Here is a 21197-nt window from a genome sequence, read left to right as displayed (position 1 = left end):
AGTTTGTGTTTCTCGGCTTTGGAAATACATCCTATTTTAAAAAGTTTTTCGACTAAATTGTTGTTTTTGGTCTGTAATCTGGATGTGGGATCCTGTCTGTGAATTCTGTATGTAGGCAAGTCATTTAAAATATCACCCATTTTGCTGTTATAGTCCTTTATCTCCATAGCTACGGTTTTGTTTCCTTTGTCAGATGTTAATATTTTTATGTTGTCATTTTTCCTTAGAAATATCCATGTCCGCTCCACTGTATCTAATATTGCACGGTCTATTTCACTTCCTTTGTTGGTTTTTATGTGATCACTTATCAGCAATTTGGTGCGCGGGATGTCTATGTTTGTGCTGTTGCCAAACCAATCTTCTTGATAGTTGTGGGTGAAAATATCATTGCGTTTATTTCTAAGTTTCTCGAATTTAGAATCTTGCCGTTTCCTCAATGTTGTTGTTGATTTGCTCGTGATGTTTTCCTGCCTCTCCATAAATTCGTTTAACTCATCTGTGCTGAACTTTTCTTTAAGTTTTTTGTTGCATATTCTATTTGTCTATTTTGTTTCTTAAGTGTGTTTGTGTTTGATAAGTAGACTTAGTATTTTTCTATGGTATCGGTATGTATATTTTTTTAAAAGTATGTCTATGTTTTGTTGTAAGTCTTTGTCAAATGCAAATAATTTATGACGTTTTGTTGAATTCTTAATAAAATTAGGTATAAATTTACATTGTCTACATTTCATTAAAAATTTTATAGCAGATTTACTTTTTACCAAATTCTTTAATGTGGCTTGAAATTTATTTATTAACGCTTTGGAGTTTCAGTTGTTATACTCAGTTGAGCAGAGCTCACAGAGTATATTAAGTTTGATTGGATAACAGTTGGTTGTACATATATAAAGGAATCGAGATAGATATAGACTTCCATATAACAAAATAATCAGGATCGAAAAAAAAATTTGATTGAGCCATGTCCGTCCGTCCGTCCGTCCGTCCGTTAACCCGATAACTTGAGTAAATTTTGAGGTATCTTGATGAAATTTGGTATGTAGGTTCCTGAGCACTCATCTCAGATCGCTATTTAAAATGAACGATATCGGACTATAACCACGCCCACTTTTTCGATATCGAAAATTTCGAAAAACCGAAAAATTGCGATAATTCATTACAAAAGAGAGATAAAGGGACGAACCTTGGTAGATGAGTTGAAATTCTGACGCAGAATAGAAAATTAGTAAAATTTTGGACAATGGGTGTGGCACCGCCCACTTTTAAAAGAAAGTAATTTAAAATTTTTTTGCAAGCTGTAATTTGGCAGTCGTTGAAGATATCATAATGAAATTTGGCAGGAACGTTACTACTATTACTATATGTACGTTTAATAAAAATTAGCAAAATCGGAGAAAGACCACGCCCACTTTAAAAAAAAAATTTTTTTTTAATAAAATTTTAACAAAAAATTTAATATCTTTACAGTATATAAGTAAATTATGTCAACATTCAACTCCAGTAATGATATAGTGCAACAAAATACAAAAATAAAATAAAATTTCAAAATGGGCGTGGCTCCGCCCTTTTTCATTTAATTTGTCTAGGATACTTTTAACGCCATAAGTCGAACAAAAATTAACCAATCCTTTTGAAATTTGGTAGGGGCATAAATTTTATGACGATAACTCTTTTCTGGGAAAATGGGCGAAATCGGTTGATGCCACGCCCAGTATTTATACACAGTCGTCCGTCTGTCCTTCCGCATGGCCGTTAACACGATAACTTGAGCAAAAATCGGTATATCTTTACTAAGCTTAGTTCACGTGCTTACTTTAACTCACTTTATCTTGGTATGAAAAATGAACGAAATCCGACAATGACCACGCCCACTTTTTCGATATCGAAAATTACGAAAAATGAAAAAAATGCCATAATTCTATACCAAATACGAAAAAAGGGATGAAACATGGTAAGGTAATTGGATTGTTTTATTGAAGCGAAATATAACTTTAGAAAAAACTTTATAAAATTGTTGTGACACCTACCATATTAAGTAGAAGAAAATGAAAAAGTTCTGCAGGGCGAAATAAAAAACCCTTAAAATCTCGGCAGGTATTACATATATAAATAAATTAGCGGTATCCAACAGATGATGTTTTGGGTCACCCTGGTCCACATTTTGGTCGATATCTGGAAAACGCCTTTACATATACAAAAACCACCACTCCATTTTAAAACTCTCATTAATACCTTTAATTTGATACCCATATCGTACAAACACATTCTATAGTCACCCCTGGTCCACCTTTATGGCGATATTTCGAAACGGCGTCCACCTATAGAATTAAGGCCCACTCCCTTTTAAAATACTCATTAACACCTTTCATTTGATACCCATATCGTACAAACATATTCTAAAGTCACTCCTGGTCCACCTTTATGGCGATATCTCGAAAAGGCGTACACCTATGAACGAAGGCCCACTCCCTTTTAAAAATACTCATTAACACCTTTCATTTGATACCCATATCGTACTAACAAAGTCTAGAGTCACCCCTGGTCCACGTTTATGGCGATATCTCGAAAAGACGAACACCTATGAACGAAGGCCCACTCCCTTTTAAAAATACTCATTAACACCTTTCATTTGATACCCATATCGTACTAACAAAGTCTAGAGTCCCCCTGGTCCACGTTTATGGCGATATCTCGAAAAGGCGAACACCTATGAACGAAGGCCCACTCCCTTTTAAAAATACTCATTAACACCTTTCATTTGATACCCATATCGTACTAACAAAGTCTAGAGTCACCCCTGGTCCACCTTTATGGCGATATCTCGAAATGGCGTCCACCTATGGAACTAAGGATTCCTCCCTTTTAAAATACTCATTAATACCTTTCTTTTGATACCCATATTGTAAAAACAAATGCTAGAGTCACCCCTGTTCCACCTTTATGGCGATATTTCGAAAATGCGACCACCTATACAACAACCACCACTCCCTTTTAAAACCCTCATTAATACCTTTAATTTGATACCCATATCGTACAAACGCATTATAGAGTCAACCCTGGTCCACCTTTATGGCGATATTTCGAAACGGCAACCACCTATAGAACTAAGGCCCACTCCCTTTTCAAATACTCATTAACACCATTCGTTTGATGCCCATATTGTACAAACAAATTCTAGGGTCACCCCTGTTCCCTGGCGATATCTCGAAACGGCGTCCACCTATGGAACTAAGGATTACTCCCTTTTAAAATACTAATTAACACCTTCAATTTGATACCCATATCGTACAAACGCATTCTAGAGTCAACCCTGATCCACCTTTATGGCTATATCCCTAAATGGCGTCCACCTATAGAACTATGGCCCACTCCCTCATAAAATACTCTTTAATGCTTTTCATTTGATACACATGTCATAGAAACACATTCCAGGGTTTCCCTCGGTTCATTTTCCTACATGGTTATTTTCCCTTATGTTGTCACCATAGCTCTCAACTGAGTATGTAATGTTCGGTTACACCCGAACTTAACCTTCCTTACTTGTTTTTCTTTATTTTTGCATATCCTATTCTTGTTGTGTTATGCATACGGCGTGCCATCCGTTGATTGTAATACTAATATTACTGCGATCTTTGCTATGAATTATATTTATTCACTTTTGGCTGGCTCTAGGCCATTAGGAATAAAAACACACGTTTTTTTAAGTTTTTCCCCTGTTTAAGCCGCCTCCAATAATATTCAGACGGCGGCGAAAATCCTATGCGCAGCCGTGCGCGGCGAGTGGAAAGGTGCCAACAGGCATTCACTACCATCGTCATCAACAATAATTGCAACGAGCCAGTCTAGCACTATAAACCGGCAACGGCGGATGCGATCCTTTTGGATATTTATTTAAAATACGCAAACATATTAATACTTTGAATTTGAATTTTTAAAGTCAAGTTTTTAACGAGTTAATTACTTAGTTATTAAATTATAAATAAAGTGAATTTATAACGTTTTTAAAGAAAAACTATTGACCCTTTTAATTGGAAGTGTTAAGTGTAGCGAAGAAAGACCAAAGTTGTTAATGGTCCTTCGCAGCCATCTTTGGCCCAACCCCTAAAATTATAATTAAAACAAAAATTAAATTAAAATCGAATTTTCGTTCGTTTGAAAAATAAATTAAAAATTTTTAAAACAAAACATACAAAAGTGGAGACACAGTGAATAAAAACTGAGTGAAGGAAGTGTGGAAAAAAACAACACAAAGTTTAAAAGCTGCTTATATACATATATCAAATAGAGAATTGAACATATTCAAAAAAACAAAAAAAAAAATTGCGAAAAAAATTTTAAGATCTTTAAAACACAAAAGAAAAAAAAGTTTTTGAAAATTGTGGGCGCACTCATCATACAAACATATATTAATACAAACACTTAAATGCACAGAAAATTTGTTTTTTAAAAGAGAAAAGGAAATTTTGAAACTCAAAAAATAAAAAATTAAAAATCATCTTTACCTAAGCAACCAAGCAGCAGCAACAACAGCCAGCTTATCATCAACAATAAGCAGACCAGGCAACAACAACACAATAAGAAGCAGTACATACAAGAATTGGTGAGTAGGCAGTTTTTTTAATTTCCATTAAAAAAATACCAGAAAATAATACAACTTTTTTCCGCAAAAGTTATATTATTTTTTGTAAACTGCAAAACATATATACATATATATATCCACGTATATATATGAATATTGCCGAAATTTTCTTACCGTTGGTTTTACTGCAACTTTTTTGCAACCAAAAATTGGTAGAAAATATTCCGCTATACCAATAGGCAAAATCCGCCATAATATATGTAAAAAATTTTCAGCGGTATTCAACCAACAAAAATTGCGGTTTACTTGCCTACTCAAACCCACTGTGCAAGAACAACATCAGCAAAAATTTCTTCTACAGCTGAGTTTACCCCGTTGTTCGCACAGAGCGTTGAACTTGGCGATACAGTTCCACTTCCAAATCATTTTTTCTGCTTCGCAGCATATAGAAAAGTATAATATTCATACGTATGTACATACGTACAAATAATTTCAAGTTGCTTTTCCAACATTCCTATTTTTCCACTCTGAGAACATCATACGTGTTTACTCACACGTTCAAGTAGCTCTTCCCAGCGACATTCTCCCAGCACGTATAGCTACATTAGCAACGAGAGTTGTGTACTGCTGATCAAATTTCTCAGCCTCTCTCTAATTTGCAATTTTTTCATCTTTCTTTGCTGTACTCTCCCAACAGTGCAATCAAGCGCACTCAGCTTCACAAAAGAAACGCGACACTGAAGCGACGAAGAAACGAATCAAGACAAACTCTTCTGTTTGTAAACATAAACAGAGAAGATCATCTGATTCACGTGCATACGTTCGCACAAACAAACATATATACACACATTCGTTTGTATATTGCGCACGTACATTTGTACTTATTCTGTCGTACAAACCTAAGTTTGAGATATTTTCGTCCCTATAGGAACTTTTCAAAAAATATCCCTACAAACCTCGAAGTATTATTATTTTCTAATATATGTATACATACCTATATATACCAGTAATTTACAAATACCCGTTTATTTCCACACGTATATTTACACGTATATATAATTTTTAATTTTACATTTTTTGCTTTTACAAAACATTATACATACTATTAAATTCCGAATTTCGCGGATTTAAATAATTTAAGGAACATCCCGTTGTCCGTGCTTGACTCTATTTACCAAAAAAAAAAAAAAACACAAACACCGCCACCAATTTAAATTCTGTGGCACGAAGAGTTTTCCATCTTCGAATTTTGCGAACGTTCTCTGAGCGGACAAATATTTTATTCGGTTTTTTTGGTGAAAACCCAAAAGTTTGCTTAAAATGCCTCTCAGTTCCCCAAAAGCATCCGAAACCGGGACAAAACCAAAAGATGGCCCAAAGGAAGAACGGCCAAGGAAAGGTCAACATCCTTCCGCCGGAAATCCAAATCAGTTGACCCATCCGCACAAAAGTTCATTGCGGAAAGTGACAATCTGATGAGATACTGTGCAAAATTTAACGAAGCACCGATTCAAGATCACATTGAATCGTATCTCATGATAAAGGACAAATCACTAGATGATTATTGGGCACGGCTTCAATCGGTTTACGATCTGGTATTTTCGAAACCAGACGAAAGTTTCCCTGAAGACTTCAAGAGTTCAGTACAAGGCAAACAATGCGCCTGCCTTGATACGTATGAAGTGACAAAAGCAAAGATTGCCGATCAACTTTCGTTGATCAAAATGATGCCAACGCGGAGTCCACCACTCCGCGTGGAACAACTCCCGGCTGAGGCAAATATTTACCTCAAGGTCCCAGCATGCGACACGGAGACCTTTTATTGTGGCTATGAAGAATGGCCCGCTTTTCGTGACATGTTCACAGCGGTGTACATTAACCACCCAAGGCTTTCCCGTGCTCAGAAATTGTACGATCTCCGGTACAAAACGCAAGGCAAAGCCGGCTCCATCGTCAAGCATTATGCGTTGAGCGATGATAACTTTGACCTTGCCTGGGAAGCTTTACGGTCACGATACGAAAACAAGCGTATCTTGGTTGACAAACAGATCAAATCCTTACTGACTCTTGCCACTATTCAATCCGAAAACAGTGAGCAACTTCAGAAATTGCAAAATACAATCAACAACTGCCTATCCGTCCTTCACGACAGACAGTTGGGATCCGATTCTGGTGTGCATTTGTTCATCAAAGCTCCCCGAAACAACCCTGTCACTTTGGGAACAATCTCTCTCTTCTCGAACAGATCTACCCTCATGGTCACAAATGAACGACTTTCTCACCTCGAGATATGAAGTCGTTGAAAGAGTCAATAGGCTTCAACCAAGCAAACAAAAACCAGTCGCTCATCAAAATTCTGCGCAAAACAGGTCCTTCAACAGGACGCAAACCCTTGTGGCAGAATCTAAAAAGGAAACTTGCCAATGTTGTATCTCCCCGCACCTTATTAGATTCTGCCCACGTTTCAAATGAATGTCTGTGTAAAACCGGACACAATTCGTAAAACAAGCTAAGCTGTGCACAAACTGCCTTAACAGCACTCATATCATCAATGAGTGCACGAGCAAGTGGTCATGTTCGACATGTCATCAACGGCATCACACGCTGTTGCATGCGAGCCCACAAGCTCCACGTCCCCCCCCCCCCCCCCCCCCACGCGAACGAATCCATCAAACGTGCAGCACACAACTGCTGAGTCAACACCTCCCTTTCGACAAACGCAGAATAGCTCCGATTCTAGCGAGCTACCGTGTTGTTCAAAACACGCACCGGTTCAATCATTGCAATGATAACCAAATTCTCCTTCCTACTGCTATGGTCGCAGTCGAACACGAAGGGGAATTATTTCAACTGAGAGCTCTTATTGATCAGGGCTCGGAAAGAACTTTAATTTCCTCGAAAGTGCAAAAACGGTTGAAACTTCCATTCGAACATTCAAAGTTCGAAATCTCTGGCATGGGTGGACAAGTCGTACAAAAGTCCTTCAAGCTTTGTCCTTTGACACTGGTTGCATCCAAGGCCATGAAAAGGATAAAAGCTCATGCCATTGTGTTGCCGCAACTGACAAGTAATCTGCCAACATCCACCATTAGTCGCAAAATCTGGCAGCAGTTCAAACTCCTTGAGCTCGCTGATCGCAGTTGCCACATACCGGGTCAGACTGACATGGTCATTGGCAGCGACATACTTCAGCAAATTCTGCTGGAAGGTATAAAAAAGGTGGGCGGTAGCATATTTGCGCAACAAACCATTTTTGATTGGATTCTCAGTGGTCCAATAACTGAAAATAATGTGTTATTCTGGACGCAAGTCCAAGCGTCAAACGAGACACTCAGTTCTCAACTGAGAAAATTTTGGGAAGAGGAGGAAATTCCACAACCTCCACAGATATCCCCCGAGGATCAAGCGTGTGAGCAGATATACGCAACAACCACGACACGTGCACCAAACGGTCGATACATTGTTCCACTTCCATTCAAGGAAGAGGTTCCCGGAAAAATCTCCCTCGGCAAATCCCGCCCGGCTGCTCTGCAGCAGTTTTTCACCATGGGGCGATCGCTTCAGAAAAAGGGGGAGTTAGGTACAATGTACAACAATGTGCTGCAAGAATATCTCGGCCTTGATCACATGGAATCTACCGATCCATGCGAAATAAATTCGAATGGCAAGGTCTTCTCATTTTACTTGCCACATCATGCGGTAGTCTAACCACATAAGGTCACCACCAAATTTCGTGCGGTTTTCAACGCCTCTAAAAAATCTGGGTCAGGAAAATCCCTGAATGACGTGCTATACACTGGTCCAACTCTCCAACCAGATCTCATGCCACTCATTCTACAGTGGCGCATGCATAAGTATGTGTTCAATGGAGACATTGAAAAAATGTACCGTCAAATCCTTATACACGAGGACGACAAAGATTTTCAGCGAATCCTATTTCGCAAATCGGCCAACTCCATTGTTAGCGATTGCAATCTGAAAACGGTTACATTCGGCGTCAATTGTGCACGATATCTCGCTATTCGTACGTTGCATCAACTATCCGATGACACGAAAGCGACATTCCCGTTGGCTGCAAAAATTCTCAAGACGCAAACGCATGTCGACGACATCCTATCCGGAAGTCATACCATTGAGAACACCACTGAATCACTCGTTCAAGTGATAAACGCCCTAAAATCAGCTGGTTTCATAATAAAGAAATTAACGGCTAATCACCCGGCCATATTAGAACAGTTTCCGAAGGAGGATCTTCTAGACTCCAACTTCTTGAAATTTGAGAGCACTTCCAATACCAAAACTCTTGGCATTCGATGGAACGCGCTCACGGACAAATTTTCATACACCATTCTGCTGGAACACATCCAAAATGCGGTCACAAAGCGACAAATTTTATCCTCTGTTGCAAAACTTTCTGACCCGGCAGAATGGCTGTCGCCAGTTATGATCCAGGCCAAGATGCTTCTCCAAGAAATCTGGCTGGATGGCAGCGATTGGGATGAAAGCGTCAAGCCCACAACATTATCAAAATGGCAACATTTCGCAGAAAACCTGCCAGCCATTTGCCACATCGAAATCCCTCGATGGGTTAATGTCGTTCCAGGGCAAGACACCCAACCCCTGGGGTTCTCTGATGCCTCGGAAAAAGCATATTGCGCAGCGATTTACATCCGCACACATGTGGGCAACCAAATAAAATCTTCACTTTTGGTTGCGAAAGGCAAAGTTGCCCCCATAAAAACTGTAAGCTTACACCACTTAGAGCTATGTGGTGCAGTCCTACTCGCCAAACTGGCTTCAACTGTTCGAAAACAGCTCGACTTACAAGCATGCAACACATTCTTATGGTCAGATTCTGAGATTGTACTAGCCTGGCTAGAGAAATCTCCATCGACCTGGAAGACTTATGTGGCCAACCGTACCTCTCAAATTCGAGAATATCTTCCCAGTGGCACCTGGCGCCATGTATCTAGCCAAGACAACCCTGCTGATCTTGGCACACGTGGTTGCAAGCCGCATGATTTGATAGGCTCTATAATGGCTTTCTTGCCGCATTTCGGCATGGCCAAAGCCAAAAGCAGGTAGCGCTTCTGCACCCGAGAAACGCAAGGTAGAAGCATATCACGCACTCGAGGAAGAGGACGATATTCTTCAGCCTTTCTCCTCATACTCTCGAGCACTCCGTGTGATTGCATACGTGTTCCGCTTTGCGAACAATGCCTGCAACAAATCCAAATCGGTGGCAACAACACATAATCCCCATCTGACGTACAAAGAGTTGCAACATGCGAAAACGCGGCTTGTGGCAATGGCACAATCTCGCCATTTCGGGGCGGAAAAGAGCGCCTTACAAAACAATATGCCAATAAGCAAAAGGAGTTCCCTTCTGGCTCTTGGCCTATTTCTGGATGGATACGAGCTCCTACGTATCGGTGGAAGATTGGAACATTCTACAATGCAATACAACGAGAAGCATCCAGTATTCCTTCCTCCGGATTCAAGGCTCTGCCAGTTGTATCTGGAGTTTTTACACCGCCTGCTTCTTCATGCAGAAATGCGGTTAATGCTCCAAATGGTGAGGCAAGAGTACTACGTACCAAAACTAAAGCCTCTTATAAAGAAATGCATTTCAGTGCAAATCTTGCACGCTTTTCAAACAGAAAACGGGCACGCAAATAATGGCAGCTCTACCACCTGAGCGCTGCAATTTCTCACTCCCCTTTTCCACAACAGGAGTAGACTTTGCAGGTCCATTCCAAATAAAAGCTTCGGTTCTGAGGTCGACCAGCGCTCAGCGCGCACTCGAACGCGACTTCGTTAAATTTCTTAACGAATGCTCTGCGGACATTATGCAGAAATATGCCCCCCAGGGAATAAACTGGCAGTATATTCCACCCAGCGCCCCTCATATGGGCGGCTTGTGGGAATTCGCAGTAAAAAGTTTTAAAACCAACTTAAAAAAAAACCGCTGCATCCCACAAGTTTACATTCGAAGAATTCACGACGCTGTTGGTGCGTATTGAAGCAGTTCTCAATTCAAGGCCTCTAACCTCACTATCCCAGGACCCAGCTGACTTCACAGCTCTCACTCCGGGTCACTTCCTTCGAGGTGCACCGCTATTAGCCATTCCTGAGCCAAACGCGGCAGACCTCTCTTGGATAAATCGATGGGAAAAACTCAAATCGCTTCATCACCAATTCAGTCGACGCAGGAAAGAGGATTATCTGAAGGACCTTCAGAAGCGCTATAAATGGCAAACGCCACAGCGAAATACTCAACCAGGCGACCTCGTCGTAATTAAAGAAGATTCGCTCCTACCCACCGAGTGGCGTCTGGGACGAATCGAGAACGTTCGCCTCGGGCCTGACAACCATGTTCGGATTGTACAGGTTCGCACCCAAAATGGGCTTGTCATGCGCCCTGTCATGGACCAATAGACTCTCTGGGGAGATCGGAGCGGGCGTTCATGCTAGCATTATCCAGGCTATGCCAGTCGGAAATGTCGTGGTTCTTGCTCCTTGCACCCTAGTTATGGTACATCTACATAAAACAAAATTCATGCACTGTATCAACAAATAAAAATAAATTGCACTAGACCGAAACCGAAACCGGATCTAATATTCAAAAGAATAAATTCGTGGCTGCACCAATTGCTATTCTTATACGTGCTCGGACGGACATACGAATATGGGTATTCCGCAGTATGAGGCGGACGGACTTCATTGTCAAACAAAACGAGTAAAATAAGAACATAATCTCTTCAAAGATCTACTAATGATCATCATAATCTCTTTATACCGCGTGACAACCAACAAGCATATGATAACAACTAATGAACGTTACTATAAGTGGAGAATATTGTTGGTGTTATATCTCCATGTCGCTCTCGTTCCCGTCCCTACCATTAGTATTCGAGAGTCTAACTTAAGCTCTCCCATACCCAACCAAAATGAACCCATCACTTCATATAGCTAACAAGATTTTATTAATTACTTTAAACTCTATTCATTGTTATAAGTACAACAATTCCATTTCAAATATAAGAGAGCATAGTATGCTCTTATTCGCTTTCTTTTTTTTTTATGGATGAATAATTGAGCGTGTTTAGCTTTTTACATAATGCTCATATTTATGAAAGCAAATTTAACAACAACAAAAAATAATAGCAAAAATATTCTGCGTGAACGTATACATTCTTATATATGATATAATTTAATAAAATACTATAATAAAGAAAAGTGCAGGGAAGTTACTCACATTTCAATAGGGTGTCCAACGATGTTTGCGCAAACAGCTGAGAACGCAGGTGATTTCGATTAACAATTTTCCATTTCTTATGGTTGTGCATACATATTAGTTTGTTTAATATTTAGGGAAATTTAGTTTTCACCTCTTCATACAAATAAATTTAACTTATATAATGCCTCAAAGGTCTTTTTTTCTCTTACGTTACGCGAATTAAAAAAAGACATTCACATGGTTCTCTTTACTTCAAGCGAAAACATTTTACTAGTACTTTGTTTGATTTAAATTATAAACATTAATTCAATATTTCTTTTAATTTTATGTTCCTTTTTTTTTGGTTATTTAACTTTACTTTACTAGGTCTTCTGCCGGATGCATAGGTATATATATTTATATATACATATGTAAATTAATGCATATGCATTTATATGTATGTATACTTATATATATAAGTCTGGCATTTACTCGCGCGCTTAAGCATAGGAATGCTATCCAAAAACAGTGATCAATGTAATTTTGGGAAAAAAAGAATTATATTCTCTGATGCAATGGTCGAAATCTTGTGACGCGTTGAGATTCTCGACTTAATTTGGGAACTCTGCCGGACGTTCTACTTTGGCCAGGTAACCTCCGCTTCGCTGGGAACTTTTGTAGACTTCGGGACTTCTTGCAAACGCTGGTTTCGACATGCTATGTTAAGCGGGCGTGGAGCCTATGGTAGGCTACGAAGGTCAGCTAATCCGTGGGCTGGTTGTTCAACCACGTGGAATCGTAAGATGATTTAAGTTAAAATTGTTTCTGCGCAAATATGTCGCGTTCAGAGATAACCATTAAATTCGTCACGAAATTGTTTTCAAGCTAGAACCGCGTACATTTTTAATAACAACTTTTACGGATTTCAATTATATTTTCCGATTTAAGGTCTTCCACGAGGATGTAATTACGGACACATTTTTAAGGGTTTTTTTTTCTTTTCAAGTTACACTAGTAGCTCACTCTCGATCCCAAAAATGAAATGGCAGAGCAAATCTAAAAGTCAGGCGGCGAGCAGTCAGTTCCAGTTTTTCTCTCTCATACTACAGTGTTAGGAATCTCAAAAGAAGAAGAAAATTGAAAACTTGTATCAGCTGTATGTAATCCGTGGTGAATTTGACTTACGTAGTAGAGTGCTCCCTCTGAGATGCATTAATACTATGGACTTTTTGATCGCCGTCACACCACAGGTTTTAAAAGAATGCGTGCCTACGCACTTTTTTTTAAAATCTGAGAAAAACTAAATAACCGAATTATCGTAAAAGACTATTATTTAATTGCTTGTATGTCCTTTGCATGTAATGTTCCTATAACCTTTCCTGACATATCCTCGAGAACATAACATGAGTTTCCCACCTTTTCACTACCTCTTGCTTTGGCGAAAGTTTTAGCTAATTTACCACTGAACTTCTTGGAAGCATCGCTTTGAGTGAAGTTTCTTCTAAAGACTTCTTCACCGATGTTGAAAGAAATGGGTCTAGAACGGAGGTTATATCGTCGAGAATTTACTTCATAAGCCTTTTGAATGTTTTCACGTACTGAATTCCTTATCATGGTCAATTTGTCGTACCTATCTGTCTGGGTTTCAACAACACCTTGCTCAATCATTCCTATACCACGCAAGAACTCATACTGGTGTCCGTGTGTTACCATGTGTTGCCAAAACACCACATAGTACGGGGTTTGGGTTAAGGTTTGATGTAAGGAGTTCCTTAGCGCGCAGTTGATGCTGATCAGGTGTAAATCCTAATCTCTCTGATCGCTTTTTATATATGCGCGAATCGCAGCATTGACTGAGCGATTTATTCATTCAGAACTGTTGCTTTGTGGCGAATATATCGCTGTACAAATATGTTTTACGCTGAGCTGTTTAAGGAATGTTTCAAACTCCTTCGACCGAAATTGACTACCGTTGTCGCTAACCATGAATTCTGGAACACCGAATACATCAAAAACCTGTTGCTTTAGAAAGGCAATTATAGGAGAAGTGGTAAACTTCTTCAGAGGCCATAAGAAAGTAAATTTTGACATATTGTCAAGAACACTTAATATGCCGATATTGCCTGCTTTGGATCGCGGAAACGGTCCAATAAGGTCGATGTATAGCCTTTGGAAAATCCTTTCCGTTTTCGTGAACTTCCCCATAAGAGGCCTTAATACTTTGGTGGGATGTTTTGCTGTTTTACACGTTTCACACCTAGATACATAATCTCTTACGTCCTGATAAAGACCTGGCCAATAAAGATATCTTCTTATTCTTTCTACCGTTTTTGCAACTCCGCCATGAGCAGCAGTGTCAACATTATGTGCATTCGCGAGAGCCTGAGATCGTAACGCCTTTGGTACTACGAGTTTCCATGCCGAATCCTGCTGGTCCGCCTCACCAGAGTAGAATTCGCTGCGGTGATAAATAAATTTATCTATAACCTTAAAGTCAGGAAAAAGCCCGTCTCCGTTGTTGAGTTTTTCTCGCAACTCATTGTACTCCGTACTGTCGAACTCTGGTGACTGTAAGTCAATGTCTGGAACGTTTTCGCACGGCAAGGTTATTTCATCGTTTGCGTCGCATGAAGCACGTGATAGAGCCTCTGGCACAACATTAGCTGTTCCTTTCCGATGTTCGATGGTAAAAAGGAATGCTTGTAACTTGAGTGCCCATCGCGCCAATCGACCACTAAGATCTTTTTGCTTCATCAGCCACCGTAGGCTGGCGTGATCTGTAACGATTGTAAACGTTTGCCCTTCGATTTACGGCCTGAATTTTTTAACAGCAAGAACAGATGCGGACACTCTTGTTCAGTTACAGAGTAGTTTCGTTGGGCTTTGTTAAGCTTTTGGCTCATGTAAGAAACTGGAATTACTACGCCATTTTCATCAGTTTGCGCGAGCACAGCCCCTACTCCACTCTGACTTGCATCACACTGTATTATAAACGGTCTGTTGAAATCGGGATTTTTCAATATAGGTGCTGGTGTTAGGAGATGCTTAAGCAGTTCAAAAGCTTCTTGAGCTTCATCATTCCATTCAAATTTGCAACCCTTCTTCAGAAGTTCTGTTAAAGGATGGGTAATGCTAGCAAAGTTTGCAATGAAACGCCTATACCATCCAGCCATTCCCAAGAAGCGTCTTAATTGCCTTACTGACTTGGGTGAAGGAAAGTCGGTAATTGCAGAAACTTTTTCAGGATCGGTCTTTAGGTTACCGTATCCCACGACATACCCCAAGTATCGTACTTGTTTCAGACAGAATTTACTTTTGGAAATATTAATAGTGAGGCCAGCCTTCTTAATATGTAAAGCCACTTCTTGTAACAATTGAATGTGCGAGTCGAAGTTTTCTGACACTAAAAGGAGATCGTCAAGGTATACAAAAACACGTTCTTTTAGATAGTAAGGAATGACCTTATCCATCAAACTGCACATAGTCTGCGGTGCATTGCACAGTCCGAAAGGCATTACTTTGAACTGATAAAGTGGCCTATTCGGTATCGTAAATGCTGTCTTCTCACGCGAGGTTACTCCTAGAGGGATTTGCCAAAAGGCATCCTTAAAATCCAGGCTCGAAATAAACTCTGCGCGAGGCAATCTACTCAATATGCCTTCAATGTGGGGTAATGGATATGCGTCTTTCACTGTTAAGGAATTCACCTTACGACTGTCCAGACAAAGACGTATTTTCCCTGGTTTCCTTACCAATACGACTGGGGAAGACCAGGGGCTATTCGACTCTTCAATTATACCTAAAGATATCATTCTATCGATTTCTTGTCCCATTAACTGTTCTATTGCCGCAGATACCGGATAATGGCGTTGTTTAATAGGCTTCGCTTCACCAACGTCAATAACGTGTTTAACTAGCGTTGTCTTGCCAAGTCCTCTTTCCTCAAAAGACGGGAAACAGCGAACCGCAGCAGCAAGCTTCTCTTTCTGGATTTCCGATAATACATGAACATTTTCATCAGTTTCTGAAATATTTATCTCGCTCACTATATTTGGAGCAATTTTAAAGGCCTTCCAAAAATTTACACCCAAATATATATCTTGCCGTAGAGTTGGAACAATAAAAAATTCGATTGGAGACCTTTTCTTTTGATGCACGACAACCAATGTAACAACCCCCAGAACGGATTGTTTTGATCCGTCCGCGGTGGATAGATTTGTATTAAGTTTCTTAATTTTTAGGTTTCGTTTAAGAATATCTGCATCCAATTTGGCTCCTAAACAACTAATCGAGGCACCTGAGTCTAATAATCCTAACACCTTCTCTCCTAAGATTTCTATAGCAGATAAGGTCGTATATCGCCTGGCCTGGTCGTATAGCGCAGTTGCTGATAAGTGTTCGCGTTTTGACTTAATGTTTTTCCAATACGTTTTAGCTCTCATAGCCGATCGGGATTCACCGAAAATTTTCTCACGTTTTGCATTATATTCTTGCAAACGTACATGTAGAGGACGGATAGGGTGAACTTGTAAAGTAGGTGCATTTTACGTGTTAGTCGTTGAAGGTACAATTGGCCGTTGTTTCAGTTGGAAGTTGGCTTGGGGTGTCTGCTGGTGGTGTTGTAGGCACCCCTCTGCCTGTTTTCCTGAATATTGCAACTGGGACAATTTGGTAAGAAGTACGCCAATAGTCCACAACCGTAGCAGAAAACTCTTCGTGGTTTAACGCACAACTTATAACTATGACCAGGAGTGTCACAGTTCCAGCATTTCTTCTCCGAGGCTTCCACAGTTGAAGCTTCCACCTCATGAGGAACACCAGAAAATGAATTCTGATCTGTTTGAGCGACTTCGGCTACATTTCGCTTTTGTGGCAACTGAGGTCGCCCAGGGCTTGTTTTAACTGTTTCAAAAAAATTTTCACGTCGCCTACAGGCACGTCGTAGAGCGGAAATGGACGTGATATCCAAATCAAGAAGCTTCAAGCGGATTTCCGGAAGTATATTACGCACTAAGATTTCATTTAATTCTTCTTCAGACAATGGTGTCCTCAAACTGTCACTCATTGTCCTAACTGATTCTAAAAATTGTTCGAATGATTCGCCGAGTTTCTGCTTTCTATTTCTTATTCTTTCTTTTATATCATAGTCAGTACGAACATCTTTAAAATTACTTTTTAATGCATCGCACAAGGCGAACCAATCACTGGCATGTACTGTATGGTGATATCTCCAGTACCAGTTTTTGGCCTTTCCTTCGAAAAGGACATGAGCGTTTCGGCAGAGTACATTAAAATTACCTCGCAAGGATGTCATTGTCAATGCGTTAATTCTATATATAAATTCGTCCACGGAGACGCTATCTAATGAGCCATCGAATGTTAATTTCCAATTAGTTATTATTTTCGACATGGCCTCTGCTGATAGGTTTTGTGCATCTCGATTACTACTTTGATTGTTGCTAACGTTTGTTACAATTTGGTTTCTACTATCGTTCAAATTGGGTACTTGCTGATCGCCAGCACGTCTCCTATCGATTGGATTTGGAAAATCTAGTGTATTGTGTTGGCCTGTCAAATCTTGCCTATTCCTTTCATGAATGTTGAGTCTTTGGAAATAAGTTTCTATCGATTGGGGTACTAATTGGCTTATAACATCTGATATCTCTCGTGCCATAGCTACTCGGTGGTGTAACGTGGTTTCGTCCATCATTTGTTGAACCCGTTGAATATCAGTGTTAGTTTGGCGATTATCAACTCTATTTTGTCGATGATTTCGACCGCGGCGGGTGTTAGCTGGAGACCTCGTTTCATCAGTGTTGAACCTATCGTGGACATTATTAAAAGCAGCTCGAGATCGAGTTATGGGACCTGTAGAACTATTGTTGTTAGTTCTTGGGACAGCGCCATGTGAAGGAGCGTTTCCAATAGTTGGTTGAAGGTCTTGTTCCGAAAAGCTTCTTAAAGACTGAGAGTCGATCGTTCTCCGACATAAAGGACACGACTCATTTCCTGTCAACCAAATTGTAAGACAAGACCTGTGAAAGCCATGCATACACGGTGTAGCATCAAAATTAAAATTGGTTGTTTCCTCACTACAGATAGAACAAATGTTTCCAGGAGCAGCGAGGTTAGCCAAATTTTCTTCGCTGTGTCGAACAGACATTGTTAGTTTTATAAATTTTCACAAAAAAAATTCGAAAAAGTATAATAATGTATGTTTTTAAAATCTTGTAACTGCATATAAGTGATGGGTTTATATAATAAAGTAACATTCTTTCGTTGTTCACGCTTTCTGAATGGACGATATGTAGCTGGTGCAAACAATTATTGTAAGTCTCACTATTTCATTTCAATGCATTCTATTATACGCCTGAAGATAATGAAAAGGGTGAAACATATTGCTTATAAATTCTTCAAGTCAAGATACTGGTAGAGTATACTACAAGCTTAGTAACATCTATTCCAAGTAACTATATGCATGAAGGCATACATAATAAAAGGGTGTATATGCACAATTTATGTAAGCTGGTTAGCTGTACGACTTCCCGCATCCAAACTAATTCCGTCACTTATAAATTGGCATGTGAATACAACAAAAATAATAAGAGGCTCACAACAAATATCTGAATTGTCGTGGCCCCACGTTTTGGGCGCCATTTTTATGTCATGGACCAATAGACTTTCTGGGGAGTTCGGAGCGGGCGTGCATGCTAGCATTATCCAGGCTATGCCAGTCGGAAATGTCGTGGTTCTTGCTCCTTGCACCCTAGTTATGGTACATCTACATAAAACAAAATTCATGCACTGTATCAACAAATAAAAATAAAATTAAAGAAAAAAAACTTTTTTAAAAATAAGCTTTTATTATTTTGGTTAATAAAATTAACTAAAAAGTAAACAATAAATTGACTCTAAAGAAATATAACACTTTATAAGTTCATTGTAAGCTTAAACGATAATTAGGCTTTTTCGTCTGCGACAAAAAAATTCTATATTGTACATAATTATATATTTTTAACATTAAAACTTTACACCTAAATTATTAAAGCTTACATTTTATATCACAGTCCTAATTGTTCTAATAAAAGCGTGTTACATTGCGATAGCAAGAAAATGAGATCCTAAATGTTCTCAATTATACCATCAAAATTTAACACGTTTTTTATTAGAACAATTAGGACTGTGATATAAACTGTAAGCTTTAATAATTTAGGTGTAAAGTTTTAATGTTAAAAATATATAATTACGTACAATATAGAATTTTTTTGTCGCAGACGAAAAAGCCTAATTATCGTTCAAGCTTACAATGAACTTATAAAGTGTTATATTTCTTTAGAGTCAATTTATTGTTTACTTTTTAGTTAATTTTATTAACCAAAATAATAAAAGCTTATTTTTAAAAAAGTTTTTTTTTCTTTAATTTTATTTTTTATTTTTTAGTTCGTTTTATTAACAAGTAATAGAAGCTTGTTCTTAGAAAAGCTTTAAATATAAGTAAAGGAGGTGAAACAAAAACACATATTTCAGTTACATCTGCGTATAATGCGGATTGGAATTTATTAGTACACATTTTATGCGCAGCAACTTCAGCGGTGTATTCAAAGTTTAAAGCATAGTAAATATAAGTATTGAAGTCATGAGCCTGGGCATTCGCGCAATTTTAGTGATGTAAATTGCATGGCGCCAGCGCCAATGCGGTGCCAGCTCAATGGTAGCTCATTGACGAAATGACTCCAAGCGAATTTTTGACGCTACTTAGTAGTGAGTGCGTAGTACATTTTACTTGCGCTATTGAGTGAAACGACTTTTGTGTGTCAGGCACGAGTTTGGTGTTATTGGCGCTACTGGCAATGATGACACTGAGCTGTTGACGGTAGCGCTGGTAGTTCAGATTTTGAATCAGTGAAAGAATTGATGACCCGTGTAAATTATTATGGCTTTGGCCGTGTAAATTATTATGGTGTATTTGTATATTTTAGATTTAATGCACAATTAATATATGTGTGTTTGAGCGGCCAAATAATAACAGTAGTATTGCTAAAGTGCTGCTTAGTTGATGGAATGTCGCTAATTTCCTAGCGATGATCAGCAGATTGTCAATATTTCGTTCAAGGGACGCGCGAAATTGCCACATCTGCTCAAATTTTCCAAGATTTTCCATTCTTGATTTAACTTAAGCTGTTATGCCAATATTTTTCAGCCAGCTTTTTTCAAATAGGTAATTTTTCCAAAAGCAACATAAATTACAGAAAAGATTACAGAGTTAAACAGCCTTAAAAATTCAGCTATGTTGGTTATACACAGAAATACAACAGAGGGTTGTGTCTCCGCTTTTCGCAAGCGTTGAGATTCACCACGCGTGACACGCGTGATTCACCACGTCCAAATATCACAATCCACGGATAGGTACCGGCGGGTTTGTATGGGACTTAGGCTGTTTTGCCAAAGTAAATACAAATCTTTACCGATAACTGTGTTATCGATTAATTTATCGAATTCTAACAAAGTAATATTGCATTGTTATCGGAGTTATACATGTGTGCAAAATTTCAGCTCAATCGGACACCGGGAAGTGTATCAAATTTAACTTGCAAGATTCCATTACAGACAACAAAAGTGAAACTAAATAAAAGCTTATAATAAATTGCACTAGACCGAAACCGAAACCGGATCTAATATTCAAAAGAATAAATTCGTGGCTGCACCAATTGCTATTCTTATACGTGCTCGGACGGACATACGAATATGGGTATTCCGCAGTATGAGGCGGACGGACTTCATTGACAAACAAAACGAGTAAAATAAGAACATAATCTCTTCAAAGATCTATTAATGATCATCATAATCTCTTTATTCCGCGTGACAACCAACAAGCATATGATAACAACTAATGAACGTTACTATAAGTGGAGAATATTGCTGGTTTTATATCTCCATGTCGCTCTCGTTCCCGTTCCTACCATTAGTATTCGAGAGTCTAAATTAAGCTCTCTCCCATACCCAACCAAAATGAACCCATCACTTCATATAGCTAACAAGATTTTATTAATTACTTTAAACTCTATTCATTGTTATAAGTACAACAATTCCATTTCAAATATAAGAGAGCATAGTATGCTCTTATTCGCTTTCTTTTTTTTATGAATGGATAATTGAGCGTGTTTAGCTTTTTACATAATGCTCATATTTATGAAAGAAAATTTAACAACAACAAAAAATAATAGCAAAAATATTCTGCGTGAACGTATACATTCTTATATATGATATAATTTAATAAAATACTATAATAAAGAAAAGTGCAGGGAAGTTACTCACATTTCAATAGGGTGTCCAACGATGTTTGCGCAAACAGCGGAGAACGCAGGTGATTTCGATTGACAATTTTCCATTTCTTATGGTTGT

At 38.8% G+C, this 21197-nt stretch overlaps 2 protein-coding genes across 3 annotated transcripts in view; both read right to left on the bottom strand.

The window, feature by feature from the left end:
- LOC137243727 (transient-receptor-potential-like protein) overlaps window positions 1-11984 on the bottom strand; it is a 172916-nt gene extending 160932 nt beyond the window's left edge. The window contains exon 1 of the mRNA XM_067771750.1: window positions 11835-11984. The gene's annotated coding sequence lies outside the window, so the exon portion shown is untranslated. The remainder of the gene's footprint in view (window positions 1-11834) is intronic.
- The window catches only part of LOC137243728 (transient-receptor-potential-like protein), a 292030-nt gene that overhangs the window by 31930 nt on the left and 238903 nt on the right, over window positions 1-21197 (bottom strand). The window lies entirely within an intron of this gene.

The sequence above is a fragment of the Eurosta solidaginis genome, chromosome 3 (genome assembly GCF_040869045.1).
Source record: "Eurosta solidaginis isolate ZX-2024a chromosome 3, ASM4086904v1, whole genome shotgun sequence".
NCBI lineage: Eukaryota > Metazoa > Arthropoda > Insecta > Diptera > Tephritidae > Eurosta > Eurosta solidaginis.
The sequence above is the reverse complement of the archived record's forward strand: the minus strand, read 5'-3'. Positions and strand labels throughout refer to the sequence as shown.